Source organism: Erpetoichthys calabaricus, chromosome 3 (genome assembly GCF_900747795.2).
Source record: "Erpetoichthys calabaricus chromosome 3, fErpCal1.3, whole genome shotgun sequence".
Lineage (NCBI taxonomy): Eukaryota > Metazoa > Chordata > Cladistia > Polypteriformes > Polypteridae > Erpetoichthys > Erpetoichthys calabaricus.
Genome location: NC_041396.2, coordinates 176853560 through 176870711, shown reverse-complemented (window position 1 = coordinate 176870711; position 17152 = coordinate 176853560). Strand labels below are relative to the sequence as shown.

The 17152-nt window shown below is 36.9% G+C and overlaps 1 pseudogene; it reads left to right on the top strand.

Moving 5' to 3' along the window:
• Positions 1-1983: 1983 nt before the first annotated feature.
• The window catches only part of LOC114649387 (uncharacterized), a 130063-nt pseudogene continuing 114894 nt past the window's right edge, over positions 1984-17152 (top strand).

Below are 17152 nucleotides of genomic sequence, written 5' to 3'. Positions count from 1 at the left end.
TGACCCCCTCTCTGGAGAGTTCATAATGCATCCCCTTATCTAACTCAACTATGGTCACAGTTTGGTCATCTTATAATAGATGATGGACTGTTGCATTGGCTCCTGTGCCAAACTTCTAACAGAACAATTAAATCAAATTATTATTGCTACCTCACTGATTCTCCAAGTACTCAATTATGTTCATGGACAACCTGCAGCTGGTCATTATGGATTGGCCAAGACAATGGACAGAGAAATACAATCCTTTTACTGGCCCTATATGTCTTCGGAAATTGCTAATTACTGTCAACAATGTGTTGCTTGTCAGTCCAGGCGGTTTGCCGTACCTCGCCCATAGGCTACTTTGGTTTCCATCTCACTTGAGTGCCCATTCTGGATTGTTGCTACAGACAGAATAGTGCTGCCACTTTCCACAAAAGGTCACCGTTAAGTGTCAGTAATGATGGATTTTTATACTAAATTTCTCAACCTTTATCCATTAAGGGATCAGACTGCTGTCTCAGTTGCACATTGTATTTTTGAACAGTTTATCCCACAACATGGAATTCCTGAAGTTAGGCACTCATCATTTCGAGTCAGATGTCATAAAACACCTTTGCAGCTGGTTGTCAATTCACAAGCTCCACAGTTCTCCCTATTATGCACAGTGTGATGGAGCAATGGCACGTTACAAAAGCATCTTAAAAGAGGAACTGGCTAAATATCCGTTTGACTTAGTTCAAGGATGGGACGATCATTTAACTCAAGTAGCATTGGCATATAACCCAACAAACCATGCCAGCACAGGTTTCACAACTTTCTTTTTGGCTCATGGGTGGGAGGCCCAAGTTCCACTTAACATACTTAATAATGAAATCAGCTATTCAGCCTCTGCAACGGCTGGCACCCCTGAAGTATATGCAGTCTCATTGAAGACATAACTGACAGATGCCTACATACCATATCTACAACTGCATTTAGAAATAAAGCACAACAACATTAGCAGCTGTACTACAATCGCTGTGTAAAGTTGCACACCTTATAGAACTGGAGATCTAGTACTGATGAATAATTCAGCACATTGTCAAAACAAATTAACTGCACGTTGGATTGGCCCTTATGGGATTCTTTGCCCTCTACAATCATCCGTAAATGAGCCTCCTGTCATCTTTAAACTACATGATCTGTCAAAACCCCAGACTAAACCAAAAGTCATCCATTACAATCGACTGAAGCCATATATCACAAAAACTCATCATATGGATTCTCATTATTGCCCAGACTCTGTTTCACCTCCTTTAGACAACTTATCAGGTCTTATTCCAAGTCCTGTGTCACTAGCTGTACCTTCAGGTTCCAACACAGCTTCAATCTCAGCCACGATTGCCTGATCATACTGTTGCAAGCCAGAGCTGTACTCCCTCCACAGCAGAACCAATTCCCTCACCACCCAGTTTCCCCAGGAAGAACACAAGTTTAGGTAACCCAGGATCATCATCTTCTTCTCCAATTGTTACAAACTTGCCTCCATGTCAGAGGAACATACCTGCACGATTTAAGGACTTTGTGTTATACTAAGTGCTATTGATTGTTAATATTGTTTTGATCAGAGCTAAGTGCTCTCTTACTTTATACTAAATCTGTGCACTCTTTTATGTTAAAGTATTACTTGATGATTTGACTTTCTTAGAACACTATTCCTTCTCATTTAATTTGGAAATCCTCCTTTAGCTGAATTTATTGTTATTTTAGAAAATATTATAGAAATGAGAACATTTCTTCTCAGGTAAGGGAGTAATGTAATCAGTAGTTCATGTTACGGAGTTTTAATAAAGTTTATTGATTTATTTATAAGAGGAAAGAGGAGCAATTTAGTGAGAGGAAGTGTGGAAGGGAAGAGAAGTGTTCTTGGATACCTCAGTATATTCACCACTGCGTTATAAAAAAAAAAAAAACAAATTGGCAAGTAGTCCAAAAAGTCCATCTCTGTGTGCCTTCCTACACATGAAGAACTCCTCTGCTATACTACCAAGGTCACTTGAGACCCAAGAAGAACCCAAACTTGATTCTGATAAGGTGAGAATAGCAGACTCCTTCACATGCTTTCACAGCACAGCATCAAGAATGTATTGCTCTTACATAATGCATAGATGACGGATAGGGAGCTACTGACCATCAGAATAATTCCAGTTAGACTGCTGTCTCTGTGGGCCTAGCTATTGGGCTACAAGCGAGTGGATGAACTATCAAAAAAGAGATAGAAAACATGAGTGGCCCACACTGCATTCTCATGTCACATGACTGTACTACCTTTTGGCCATCTCCCCATGCCCTAACCTAAGTGTCTAAGCAATAAGCCTTGTAATAGGGAAGTACAGGACACAGGTGAGTGGAGAGGCAGAGAAAATATCTCAAAAATGGGAGGGGAGCTTAAAAAATAGGATAAATAAATACATCACTTCAATAAGATGCACCAAAATGTAGTAAAATTAGAAATATATTTGGAACTGCTCAGAGCAAGGAAATGCAGTGGTGTCAGCAAGTAGAAGAGGTCAGGTCAGCTGAGGGTTTATTTACTCTGACTACTTAAGATGTCTTGCAAGCCAAGACCATTCATCAAAGCACTCAAATTAAAAGAAATGTGTAGTGATTTATTAATAAATGTATTTATTTATTATCTTAATGGTGAATAGTAAGTTCAAAGTTTACAAACATGTAAACATTTAATGTGACACAAGACAACATCATAGTCAACAGACTACTTCTTAATTTTATTTGCTCTAGTTTAATGTATCCAGTGATCTCAACTGTTTCATGCTTTATTATATAAGGAATCCAATTTTCAAACTCATGCGGAATACTCAAGTCCATGTGTTAGATCCTCACACATTCATGGTCTTTTGTCAAAGAACAGCATTTGGTTAATAACAGGAGGACAAAGGAGCTGCAGGAGTATTAGATAGTTTGGGAAAGGACAGAATCTGTTCAAGGAAACCAGAGAAAGGAAGAGTCAGGAAGATATCTTAGGCCGGGTTTATACTTCATGTGACACGACGTGCATACTTGCGTGTATACTTTGAGTGAATCTGGAAGACTCCACCAGGCAGTAGTACGAGATATCATCACAGTAAGAAAACAATGTTTGGCTTCGCTGTGTTGTGAATTGCCTGAAACAGTAATTAAATTTCCAGGACACCTTGCCACAATACCTCTGAAAAGGATAGATGTTTAATGATTACATCCATCAATCCAGGGACGCGTCCATTTCAGCCAGCATCTGGTGCAAGGCAGAAATGATTCCTGGATGGGGCATCAGCTCATCACAAGGTGAATACAAGCACACACATACACTAGTGTCATTTTAGCTTCACAACATCCCCAAAACTAGCATGTCCTTGGAAGGAAATCGAAACACACTGTGGAAACTCAACAGGAAAATATGCAAACTCCAGGAAGGGAACATCAGGGACGTGATGTGAGACACTAGTGCTACCATTCCGCCACTGTGCCACCCCCAAATGTGTAATTATTAACAGTATTATTTAATGAAGTTAACAATTTACCTGTAAAATGTAACATACTTGCTTTAACACATTTCATCATGAAAGTGATATCAAGTATAAATCTAAGGATTCTAATTGTCCAGAGAGATGGAATATCATAAATTTACTGTGTTCTGTGGCAATCGCTGCCTGAAGCTGTGCTGGATTGCCAGAAACACATAGCATTTAACAACTGGGTCAGTTTTAAGATGACGTTTACAACGTTCTACTTTACTGACAAAATAAACTACCGGATTAAAGTTGACATTTCCTCTTTAATAAAGTATCTATCTATCTATCTATCTATCTATCTATCTATCTATCTATCTATCTATCTATCTATCTATCTATCTATCTATCTATCTATCTATCTATCTATCTATCTATCTATCTATCTATCTTAATCATGATATAAATCTTTTTTTTGTCACGCTGTCCCTAATTTTTTTTCTCTCTGTGGCACAATTACACTTCCGTACATTCTGATGCTGTTGCAAAGATGCAAAAAAATAAATAAATGATCTTAAAAAAGACAGCACAGAAGATGGTATGTGAGACCTTTAAAATGTATTGCATCATTAAGATGGGGAATGTGCGATGCCTGTATTGCTTACAGGAGAAATAGATGAAGAAAAGCACCACAAATACGTTTGTATTTCAGCATTTAAGTCTGATGATTTGCTTCACCACATCGAACCATTCATCAAACATCGAAGCACACACATTGATCCTGTAGAATCTGCAAAGTATCTTGCTGTTACATGTCGATAGTAAACAAAGACTCTGATGTCATGTTCCAACTTGATCATACTGCACCCCCTGATTTTTTGCTGGTACCACAATGCATCTCATTAATTTCTGAGGACATGCTCAGATGATGTGTCAAATTAAAACTGGGAACGCTTGGCAGCCATGATGCATGCGTGTACGCGTTCTAAGCGTTAAGTATAAACTGGCCCATACAAGTTTCAGCAGTCAGTGTTAGATAGAGTTAGGGATACAGGAAAGCATCTATAGAGCGTGTGCTTTTGTGTCACTTAGTATATGATACAAGTACAGTAATCCCTCCTCCATCGCGGGGGTTGCGTTCCAGAGCCACCCGCGAAATAGGAAAATCCGCGAAGTAGAAACCATATGTTTATATGGTTATTTTTATATTGTCATGCTTGGGTCACAGATTTGCCCAGAAACACAGGAGGTTGTAGAGAGACAGGAACGTTATTCAAACACTGCAAACAAACATTTGTCTCTTTTTCAAAAGTTTAAACTGTGCTCCTTGACAAGACAGAGATGACAGTTCTGTCTCACAATTAAAAGAATGCAAACATATCTTCCTTTTCAAAGGAGTGCAAAGCAAGCAGTCAAAAAAAAAATCAATAGGGCTTTTTGGCTTTTAAGTATGCGAAGCACCGCCGGTACAAAGCTGTTGAAGGCGGCAGCTCACACCCCCTCTGTCAGGAGCAGGAAGAGAGAGAGAGAGAGCCACAGAAAATCAATACGTGCCCTTTGAGCTTTTAAGTATGCGAAGCTCCGTGCAGCCTGTCCTTCAGGAAGCAGCTGCACACAGCCCCCCTGCTCACACCCCCCTACGTCAGCGCAAGAGAGAGAGAGAGAGAGAGGAAGAGAGAAAGTAAGCTGGATAGCTTCTCAGCCATCTGCCAATGAAATCAACTGGGCAAACCAACTGAGGAAGCATGTACCAGAAATTAAAAGACCTATTGTCCGCAGAAACCCGCGAAGCAGCGAAAAATCCGCGATATATATTTAAATATGCTTACATATAAAATCCGCGATGGAGTGAAGCCGCGAAAGGCGAAGCGCGATATAGCGAGGGATCACTGTAGTCTCAAGTTCAGTCCTTGGCCCTCCTGTAGATACAGGTTTTTGTTTCAACCTGTTTCACTACCAGTGATTCACTTTTACTTTTAATAGATCTAAATGTTTATTTCACTAACTTTTTTCACCTCTAATTTTGTATTCATAAAGTACTGTTTTGTGGTTTTTACGATTATAAGAGAGTAAAAAAAACTTTTTTTGTTCATATCTTTATATGCTTAACTGTAATTTTGTTTTTATGTCACCTTTTTATGAAATTTGCTTTCCTAATTGAATCCACATACTGAGAATTAATTAATATCCAATAACATTTCAAGACGTGTAATCAGACCAGGCAGGCCATTAAATAGAAAGATTTGTCATCAGGGGAAAATGTAGCTTTTTTACACACATACACTGTGTTCTGAACACACAGCAGATTGACTAAAAAGAAAGAAAAATTCTGACTTGGCAGTGACTGTCACACTGAGAGATTACGCAGGCGTATTGCTGCTAGTATAAAGGAACCCTAGTAGTGCTTCTTGACCCATGTCTGCTGAATAATTTGTTGGCTTTGTTGTGTGTCTGCAAGTGGATGTACAGCTTTGTTCATAATAGAACTCAGTGTTGTTTTAATTCTCTCCTTTGCTATGACCTTCAGGGGGTCAAGAGTGCCTTTTAATTTGCTTTTTAATTTGATGGAGCTCTCTTCAAGTGATGTTACTGTCCCAACACTACAAGGTAGAAAATCACACTGGTCATCACAGAGTTATACAAAATGTGAAGGATTTCACTTCCCACATTAAAGGAATGCAGTCTCTGAAGAAAAAGAGAGTCTGATCTGCCCTGTCTTATGTAGTTCCTCTGTGTTATGAGACCAGTCCAACCTGTCATTGATGTGAACCCCAAGTAAATTTAGGAGTGGACCACCTGACTTTTATACTCTGTCTCATCCCCCTTAGCAATACACCCCAAAAGTGCAGAATCATCTGAGAATTTCTAGATGTGTTATATGTATAGTCTTGAGGTATGTACAGTATGAACAGAAAAGTAGTAATTCCTTGTGGTGCTCCAGTGTTGTTCATATAGATCAGAAACACAAGCACTTGAATCTCATAAACTGCAGTCTACTGGACAGATAGTCCATTATTCAGGACACCATACACTCATCCACCTGCATATCTCTGAGCTCACCCCTTAAAAAGGATGGCTTTATGGTATTGAAGACACTGAAGAAATCAAAAAACATAATCTTCACGGTGCTACCAGCTTTCTCCAGACGAGAGTAAACTTTATGGAGCAGAGAGATAATTGCATTATCATCACCAATCTTTGTCTGATAGGTAAAACTTCAGTTGACCAGGTGGTCTACCACAAAAGGACTCATATAGTCCAGGACCAGCCTCTAAAAAGGTCTTCATGATGTGAGATGTAAGTGCCACAGGTCTGTAGTCTTTAGGTGAAGAGGCACTGCAGTCATTGGAACAATACAGGATGTTTTCCACAGCAGCTTCACTTTCTTAATAACAGACTGAACAGGTGACAGAGAATATCACAAAGTTGGTCAGCACAGGCCTTAAGAAGTCAAGAACTGACTCTATCTGGTCTCTCTACTTTTCCTGTGTGTTGCTTCCTTAGTTGTCTCCTAACATGCTCTTCAGTTATGTATAGCCCATAATGATGATTACTCTTAATAAGATGTGTACAGGTGTATTCAAGATTACAATTTCATTTTTATTTAAAGATTTCTTAAAAATTATATACAGAGTTGGACATTTGAATGTGAAATTGGTTGGATGAACTGAAGCAGTATCAAAGGTCCTCTAGCATAATGTTTTATACCTACCAACATATAATTTTCTGTATTTATCTCTTATTTGCAGAAAAATTGTAAAATTATGCTTTCATTTTTCTTTGTATTTGCAAAATGAAAACTCTTTTGTCACTTTGAGCATCACAGTGTTTATACATAATTAATGCATGTAAAATTTCAAGTTATATTTCTAACATCATATTTCTGTGCTTTTCTGGTGGAAAAGAGTTCCAGCAGTGAGGAAAACATCAATACCTTCTAAACTATCAGTAAAGGAGGAAAACGGGGAAAATGAACAAAATCTAATTATTCTAAACACAACAGAATGTATTGTTTTTAGTTTAATAAAATTATATCAGTGACATAATTTCGGTTTTTGCCTTTCTATTCAGAAATGTGGGGATTAATTTCAAATGTTCTGAAAAGGGTCAAATTAAGTTTTTTTTTAGAAATTTTTTGAGATTCAAGGACAGGTATATTAATATATCATTTAGAGGAGGAGAAATCAATAGCTCTGCTAGCGGCACAGTTTTTTATGTGACTTAAGTGCTGTTTTCCTCCTCTCTCTTTGTGGGCTGCCATTCATTACTCACTCCATAGCATTCCTTTCTATACACCTCAAGGAACCACGTAGTAGCCATTTGACACTGCGGGAGGAGAAGCCTTGAGGTTAGCCACATACTGGCAAAAGAGAAACATCCACACAACTAAACAACAATGAAGGAAAAAACATTAATTTTGTTTTTTACCGGGTACATCTGAAAGATATAATTCAAATCTATGAGCTAAAATTTGTGCCAGTTTCTTTACTAAATTGCGTAATGTTAGAAAATGAGAAACAAGAAGTATTAGGAAAATATGGATTACAAAAAAAAAAAAACACACATGTTAACCAATGATTAATAGATGGGTGAAAATGAGAGGACATGTTTAGCTCATGAAATACTATATGGTATTAACCAAACTGCTTGTTTCAATTTTTTTTTTGTTTAAATTGGCTAAAGTTATTATCAAAATAATAATTTTCTTAACAGCTTTAATATTAGGAAGAAATGTCATAAAAAATATTTGTAGTAATTTGTAATAAAAAAATCTAATTGCCAAAAACACAATTATTGTAATAAATTCCTTGCACTCAATGCACACTACCATTGTATTAAAAAAGTCTGAAAACTTACTTAAAAAATATTTACTTTTTATGCTAAATCTATTCTTCATTATTGTCAACACTCAATGTTTGTCATATAATGGCTGGATTATATTATTTTAAAGCACTCTCCAATTTCACACAACATCCACTTTAATGTGAGGGATATGAAATATCTGCTGGTGTTGCTGAAGCAAACATTTTCTAAAAGGAAATTTTATTCTAGGTCAGTAAATCTTCAGGTTTTGACAGACACAAGTAGCAGGAGGAAAAGAAAAATAGAAAGTTTGTGATACAAATCTCCTTTAGTTAAAAGAAACAGGAATTTAATATTAACTGTTCTTGGTCTTATTTTTTTTACAGTTTTTTTATCTTTATTAATAATATTTAATTCAAGATAACATTACAAAATATTCTGAAATAGCAATAGTGCTCTGTATAAGATAGCAATTACAAAAATGTATAAGATTAAAAAAAGATGTTTACTTGTTTAACTTTTGATACCTTTTTTCACCTATTTACATTGCCTGTTTGTAATACTGTCTTACTAAACATACTGTCTCATTCAAGAGACTCTAATAGTCTGACAATGTCAGAATTGCATAAATACACCTCAGATCAGGGGTAGGCAACGTTGGTCCTGGAGTGCCACAGTATGTGCAGGTTTTTGTTCCAACCCAGTTCCTTAACGAGAACTCAATTATTGCTGATGAAGCACATATTGCTTAAGTGACATTTTAATGCTTCATTTTAGTGATCTCGCTTGTTAAGGTTCTCCAACCTTAATTGCTTATTTCAATCTTAAACTGCTGCATTCAGTGTTTTAATTGCTTCTTATTAGCAATAAGATGTAAAACAGGGGTAGGCAATGTCGGTCCTGGTGAGCCGCAGTGGCTACAGGTTTTCATTTCAACCCAATTGCTTAATTAGAAACCAATCATTGCCAGTCTCAGACCTTATTTAATTTTATGGCTTGTTAGTCTGTGCAATGTAAGGCTTTTATATCGTAGATTTTTTTCCTTTCCAAGGATATCATCCAAATGATTTGAAGCCTAAAACAGATAATTTTCAGTCTGTCACATTTTTCTATTAAGTGTTTTATTAAATCAAACCGTGCATGATGAACACACACAGATGTAATTGGAAAAAAGCTAGCTGGAGAACTGCTGGCTGCTTTGTCTTTTACATCTTATTGCTAATAAGGAGCAATTAAAACACTGAATGCAGCAGTTTAAGATTGAAATAAGCAATTAAGGTTGGAGAACCTTAACAAGCGAGACCACTAAAATGAAGCATTAAAATGTCACTTAAGCAATATGTGCTTCATCAGCAATAATTGAGTTCTCATTAAGGAACTGGGTTGGAACAAAAACCTGCACATACTGTGGCACTCCAGGACCGACGTTGCCTACCCCTGCCTCAGATAATTCTCTAAGAAATGTCTTGAAGACAACATGATGTTCAAATAATATTGAGATTTTCAGTTAAACTATCCATCCATCCATCCATTATCCAACCTGCTATATCCTAACTACAGGGTCACGGGGGTCAGTTAAGCTATCTTTTTCTAATTACTCTTTCATGGGTGAAACAGTTTTATTGTATTTAATTACATTATTAATATTAAATATATTTGTATCTCATGAATATTCTAAAATACTTTGATTCCAGAGTGCATAAAAACCAATATGCTCTAAAAAGAGAAATGATATGGCACTGGGTCAGAAGGAACAATAAGGAAAAATAAACACAAAAACCAAAAGATAGCATTAATCAAAGGTTACATATAGAAATGAGAAGTAGCACATATTACGTGGCTTTCACATGGCAGAAGGATTAAAACGCCAGTAAGGTTTTTCCTCAAATTTAATAGTAAAGAGAAAAGATGTACAACTCATGTTAAGCCAGCCACTTCCTTATACAATTCTGTGTACAGGGCAAACGTAATGGGAGGAGTAGATTGGCACAAACAGAACTGCAGAAGGAAGCCATATCAAATCACATAAAAATATGTGTATATACATATATTTTAAGTTATATTAAAAGAACATTAAAAAACTAAGCAGGAGTTCAAAATATGAATTGGTAGGCAAAACTCAGAGAGATGTATCCAACAGACTAAAGAAACGGCAAAATCCAAAATGTACACAAAAGTCTGAACACAAAAAATAAAGACTAAACTTGGCAATGGGCTGTTGCACAAGGTGGCACACTGAGGAAAGAAGCCCAAAGCAAGTAACATGCAAAAGGAGGAGCCAAAGATGAAGCCCAAAACCATCCCAGCTTTCCTGCCCTATTCTGAACCTTTCACACTCACTCTGAGCAAGTTTATAACAGATATAGCAGCAGTGATTCAATTTCTATATGTGCTTTACATTTTATTATTCTGTTTCTTAAAATGAGTGTTGTTCAGTTACCGGGATATACTTTAAGGCTAATGGCCAGAAAAAATGTTTCACAGAGAAAACTAAAGAAAATAAAGCACATACAGTAGCTTACCTAAATATTACAATTACTAATGTCACCAAAAAGAAAGCTGACAATTAATTATTTAACTTTTTAATATCAGTCCATTCATTCTTCTTCCCCATGACGTACAGCAGATAGGTAAATATATGTTTTTCAATTAATTTAAAAACACTTAATTCAGGGTTGAGTTTTGCATGGGTAGGTACAGTAGCATCAATATATTTGCAATCAACTCTGTTGTATGCTTGCTTAGATTACAAATAGAAATTCCCCAATTACACCATCAATTGAAAAGTTTTCCATCCTCACATTTACTGTATTTCATTTTGTATAGAGATTTTCATACTCACAAACAATGAGATTATAATCAGCAAGAGTTCTCTTTCCTCGCTAAAAGACAGTGTGCTCTGGAATCAGTTCATCCCATGAACATCCTTTGGCTTGTTAGAATAATGTTGATAATTTTAGCATAAGGATTGGCTCTAAGGGACAGGCCAGTTGGAATGGGATGCAAAGCCGGTAGGGTATGAACTAAGCTCCATATTAAGCATGGATCAGCCTATTTTCAGAGGGATGAGGACTGGGTGTGGAAGTGCCAACTCAACCTGCACCTAGAAGCTAGCTTACAACTAATGTAGACTGGTTCGTTAAAATCAAGAATCATGAAGAGCAGTGAATGGTGCTGATGTGATGTGATTTCTGTCTGAAAGATAAGGATAGATACATAGATAGATCTCTATTTGGCCTCAGGGGAAAATCTGGATTTGAATGAAAGCACAGCTTTCCACTAATGTAATTGCTTCTTTATGATTAAACCAGCCCTTGGAGTTCATGTAAGTAAAGTGCACAGAGTGAACACGAATAAAGAAAATATGGAAGTTGCTAGTATGCATAAGAACTGACAAAACACTGATGGATGCCAACAAGTTAGAGATAAAAATTGTTGTTGAGATGAATATTTCAAGGAGAGATTAACAGTCAGATGTTGGATGTGCAAAGTTCAAAAAGGCAACCATCAGTACAGGACATGAAATAATGAGAAGTGGTACTGGAGGTCCCAGCTGTATGTCAAAATAGATGGAAAAGGTCTTCAAAATATCAGTGATGTACCTCATGTGAATAACTTTGTGATGGATGGAAATTTCCTTATGAACAGTAGCACATGCAAGTGGACCTCACAATCCCTCTGGCCTTTTGGAATTTATGTGGGAGGTTTCAAAAATGTTAACACAGAGATAACTAAGTTGCTAAGATAGCAATCACAGCAACACTACATTTTGATCCTTTAATGTAGTAAAAGAAATATGTTGGCTTTTAATATGACTGTGAAGCAGATTTCACCAAATGTTGTTCAGCCAAATGCAAGCCATGTTTAGGCTTTTCTGACCCAGATTAGTTAAATCCTATTGATGACTTGTTGTTGCAATTGGAATCCTCTTCTTTAGTACAAGACATACCACAATTTCAGACATTCAGTGTATTTGATGTACTGAAGAACCAAAGGTGAAAAAGCCACCATCTGTAGGATTATGACTGAACACCTCTAAACCAGAACCTCACCTAAACATGACAATATCCTATCTCCATGCAGTTTCAGTGGGCTAAGGATAGCCTTTGAATTCAAGAAACAATTTGGCTAAAATCATATTTTTAGGCTTTAGTTTTTATTATTGTTACATGAATTTATGTTTTAAAGATTCAGCATCTGCGGTGGGTTGGCACCCTGCCCAGGATTGGTTCCTGTCTTGTGCCCTGTGTTGGCTGGGATTGGCTCCAGCAGACCCCCGTGACCCTGTGTTCGGATTCAGTGGGTTGGAAAATGGATGGATGAAGATTCAGCATTACATAAATACTGTTACAAATATAAATATATATATATATATATATATATATATATATATATATATATATATATATATATATATATATATGCTGCACCATGGAAACTGCATGTAGTCTGTAAAGAAGGTACAGTACATTCACAAACTGTATAAGCTGCAGAAGGCCTTAAAACTCAGACGCCAAGCTTAATATTATATAACACATACAGACATTATGAAACACATGCACACACTTTCAATCACACCGTATGTGATAGCTAATAGCTTGATCCCTTTCCAATTCCACTTTCACAGCAGGAGCAAGGTGTGATGGCATTTTTGTGCAATTTTCCATGAACATCTGTCTTTAGGTTCACTTAAAAATAATTTCCTGAAATAAAGAACTCTCTGCAAATCTTGACATTTTCTTATGTTCTATGAGCAAGTGAATGACAGTCATAAATCCAACTGGCCTTTAAGAGAACAGAAAGTAATTTATGGGAAAAAACCAAATAGATTCTTAAAATCAGGTCTTTTAAATTAAACCATTGAATTTTTTTATTAAAAAATACACATTTTCTTTAAAATAATTAAACTTATTTTTATTAAATCAATAATACAAAGCAAGTACGTCTGATAAAGGAATTTATATAGTTGTTGACTTATGGTAAATAATTTTATTCAGTTTGTCAGTATGTTAATACATATTGCATTTGTTATTGAATTGGGTGATTTCATTCTTGATGGTTGTGTGTGCACTCAGGTAGGCTTTGACATATTTGATGCAAAGCAGATGCAACAGAGGATTCTGCTGCAAACTGATTTCTCCAATGAACAGTTCAAGTTTGATGGTATGTCATCTGCTGGTATGCGAACAATCATTTATAGATGCTTGCTCCTGGACTGGTTTCCATCTTCTTGAAATTCTCTTGGTGCAGGTAGAAATGTCTTTCAGCTGTCAATGGTAATTTTCTGATTTCCCAGTTGCATTGTTGTGATCTGTCACTGAAATTTATGGCATCTTTGCTGACTTGACTATATTATATTTACTGTCAATTCACCATAAAATGAACCATTCTTTTGATCTATTCTAATGCCAAGTGACAATACATGAAACTTTCATTGTAAGAATTTAATTTCTTACTCATTTGTTGTCTCTTGTGTAATTGGTCCTTTGCATTCAATGACATTTTATAACATTATAGATCTCAGCTTAATATTAGCAAATCTACTTTTATCTACAGTACCATTCTATTAATTTGTTCCATTAATTTGTTCAACTTCACTAAAGAAAACTAAAAGGCAGTTGGAGAGAAGTAACTGCAGAAAAGGTGAAAAATTATTATATTTTAGTAGTAAAAGAATGGTCATGGAGGAGATAAAGGAGAGCTAGAACATACAGACAGTGAAATAAAAAATGCTGTGCACTTGTATTTTACTGAATTTTATATTTGTGAAGAAGTCGTAAACCTCCCAAAAGAAACAGGGATTACTAAGGCGGTACTTAATAAACTGGAAGTTGTAGAGGGAGAAGTGCTGCTTACATTAAACATGTTGAAATCTAACAAAGCACCATGACCAGGAAGTTAGTGAGTACATATTGTCAAGCTTGGGTCACAAAGTTGCACAGGAGAGTGCAGAAGGATTTCCAAGAAGTAGAAACTTCATTGCTGTCCACGCAGATACAAACACAAGTCTCTTTCAGAGGTGATCCAGCCTCACAAGAAACAGCTGTCAAACTTGATGGATCGGCCCCAATTCCTGCTCAAAAGAACACAGAGTCTTCTTCATCAAGGGGGTACAGTGGCTCGTAAGCAGTGGCTGGAGCAGAAGGAGTCTTGGGGAAGAGAGACAGGAGAGTGAAACGTCAGGATGGCCAATGGCGCAGTCTTTTAAATGTTCGAAGCCCCGTGCAAGGAGCACATCACGCGGCAAGCCAGCAAGCTTGCAGCTGATCCCACAAAGAGGAGCTGTAAGAGTGTGTTTGTTTCCCATTGAAAAACTGTTTAAGGGGCAGCCGCGTCCCCCTGCAGCAGTGGACAATACAGTATATACACCCAAGATGCATATTTTTTGAAAATCAAAAGGATAACTGGCCTCATCCAAGTAACTACAGCTCAGTAAGCCTGCACCTGGGAATATTGTCAAGCAGTGGAAGGAACACTTCGAGGACCTCCTAAATCTCACTGGCACTGATTTGTAAGTGCAGTCAAGGACTTTAATGTTTCCAGTTCAGTGATTACAGGAACACACCTCTACTCTTTGCAGATCTGGTCCTGTTGGCCCTATTGGGTTGTCCTCTCAGGCAGAAAAGGGTGGAGTGGCCTCTCCAGGTTGGGGATGAGGTGCGGCTTCAAGCGGACGTGTTTAAGTATCTCTGGGTCTTGTTCATGAATGAGGTAAGAAGGGAGCAGGAGGATCAGAGCAGCATCTGTAGTCATGCGGACGTTGTACCAATAAGCTGTGGTGAAGAGAGAGCTGAGCTGAAAAGCAAACCACTCGTTTTACCAGTGGATCTAGGTTTGTGCCCTACAAGCATTGGGTGGTGACCAAAAGAACTAGATTGCAAATTCATGTGCTTTTCTTTTTAACATACATAAACAATCTAGATAAGAATATATATAACAGGCTTGTTAAGATTTCAGAACACACCAAACTAGGTTGAATTGCAGATAATGTAGAATCAACTAAATTGTTACATGAGGACTTGGACAACATACAGGCTTGGACAAATTTGTGGCAGATGAAATTTAATGTAAGTAAATATAAGGTATTATATGTCATAGTGGACTTAATACATCAAGACAGTGCACAGAAGTAATCATGGAGGCTAATATGATATTTGGCCATTTTGCAAGATTTGTAGTGTTCAAGTCAAAGGAGGTTAGGCTTAAATTATGTAATGTACTAAGTAAGAGCCTCATCTGGAGAACTGTGTGCAATTTTGGTCTCCATATTACAAAAATATGTAGTCCAGAGAAGAGAGACTAGGCTGATTTTGGAACTATGAGGTATGAGAGTTTGAAGGAGTTCAACCTTCCCAGTTTAAGCAAACAGAGAGTATATGGTGACATGATTGAAGTGTTTAAAATGATGATGGGTATTTGTACAGTGTATCCCAGCTGTTACTTTAAAATAAATGCAAGAACAAGGTTGAAAACTTGTTAAGGGCAGATTTCACACAAATGTTAGAAAGGGTTCCATCACACAATGCACCATAGACACATGAAACAATTTAAGTACTGTGGTGGAGACTTTGGGGACCTTCAGACTTAACGTTATTTTGGACAATCTAGATGAAGAGGATTGTTGAACTTGTTTGGCTAAATGACCCATATTCTTATGTTATAAACTCTTCTAAGACAAATTGGGCATTGCCCTATTTTGCTAAGCTTTTCTGTGCCACATAAGGCCTAGTAACAGAACCGCATTAAAAGGAATGCACAAAGCCACCTCCAGACCAGCCACCCCTATATTCTAGGAGAGTGTAAAACACAGCTCTGCCAAAATTTGGTTGGCTGCTTTCAAACTTTCATCTGATAATAAGAGGTGTTAAAATCAGACAAAAAGGCACCAAAAAGAATTATTCATTTTTAAGCTTAAAACTGCAAAGTAAACCTTTTCAAATCTGATTGACAAAATAATACACCTATAAACAAGCACTGGATCTATAACTTGAAGGAGTCTTGGTGAAGTAAACTGACACTTTCTTAGAAGCAAGAAAGAAGTTTCTTTGGACCAGGCAGATTAGAACAATGGAGCTAAACTTTCTGAGGTAGCTCTAAGGCCCATTCCTCCAAACTTAAGGTGTGTGCCAGTGAGTAAGCTCAGTCTTAGAAGACTGAAAAGCAGCATTACTTCAAGAAGGCATTTTCAGCATCTAAATTTTCATGCCAGAAAAAGTCATGTTATTCCCTATGACATTGCAATGGACAGGGTGAAGAACCCAACACTCAAAGAGACCCGAGGGAGAAAACACCACACCACAGGCAAGGGATCACGAGGCTACTCTATAGCAAACAAAGTTCTTTGCTCACAAACAACTCCACACCATCAGACATAATTTTTAAAAAGGTTAAATTGTGTGTCTAAGCCAAAATAAAATTTAACCTTTAAGAGGCTAGTAAACAGACATCTAAGTACATTCTTTCTCATATTTGATTGTTACTGTGTAAGAAGCAAATGAAGAACTGTCTGGTAAGTACTCGTTTAGCAAGCTTTTAACATAAATTGTGAATAAAAAAAGAGCTTTAAGTCTTAGCCTAACGGTTAAACCCACTCTCACCCGTTACATCAAGAGTGAGCAAATGGTGACATGCTAAAATTCTTTTAGTGATTAAAACTAAATTAAGTCAACTGAATTTACCTATGGACTGTAGATGAGAATTTAGCAAACAATTTAATCAATGTTCAACATTTAAGAACACTTGATTAATTAAGTTCAAACAAATCAAATGTTGTAGTTCTATTTTAATAGAACAAACCTCCTAGAAATATTGAATGCAGCTGTTCAATGTGCCTAGGTAATAGATTTTTATTTTACTTGCTTTACATTATTTATTTCAAT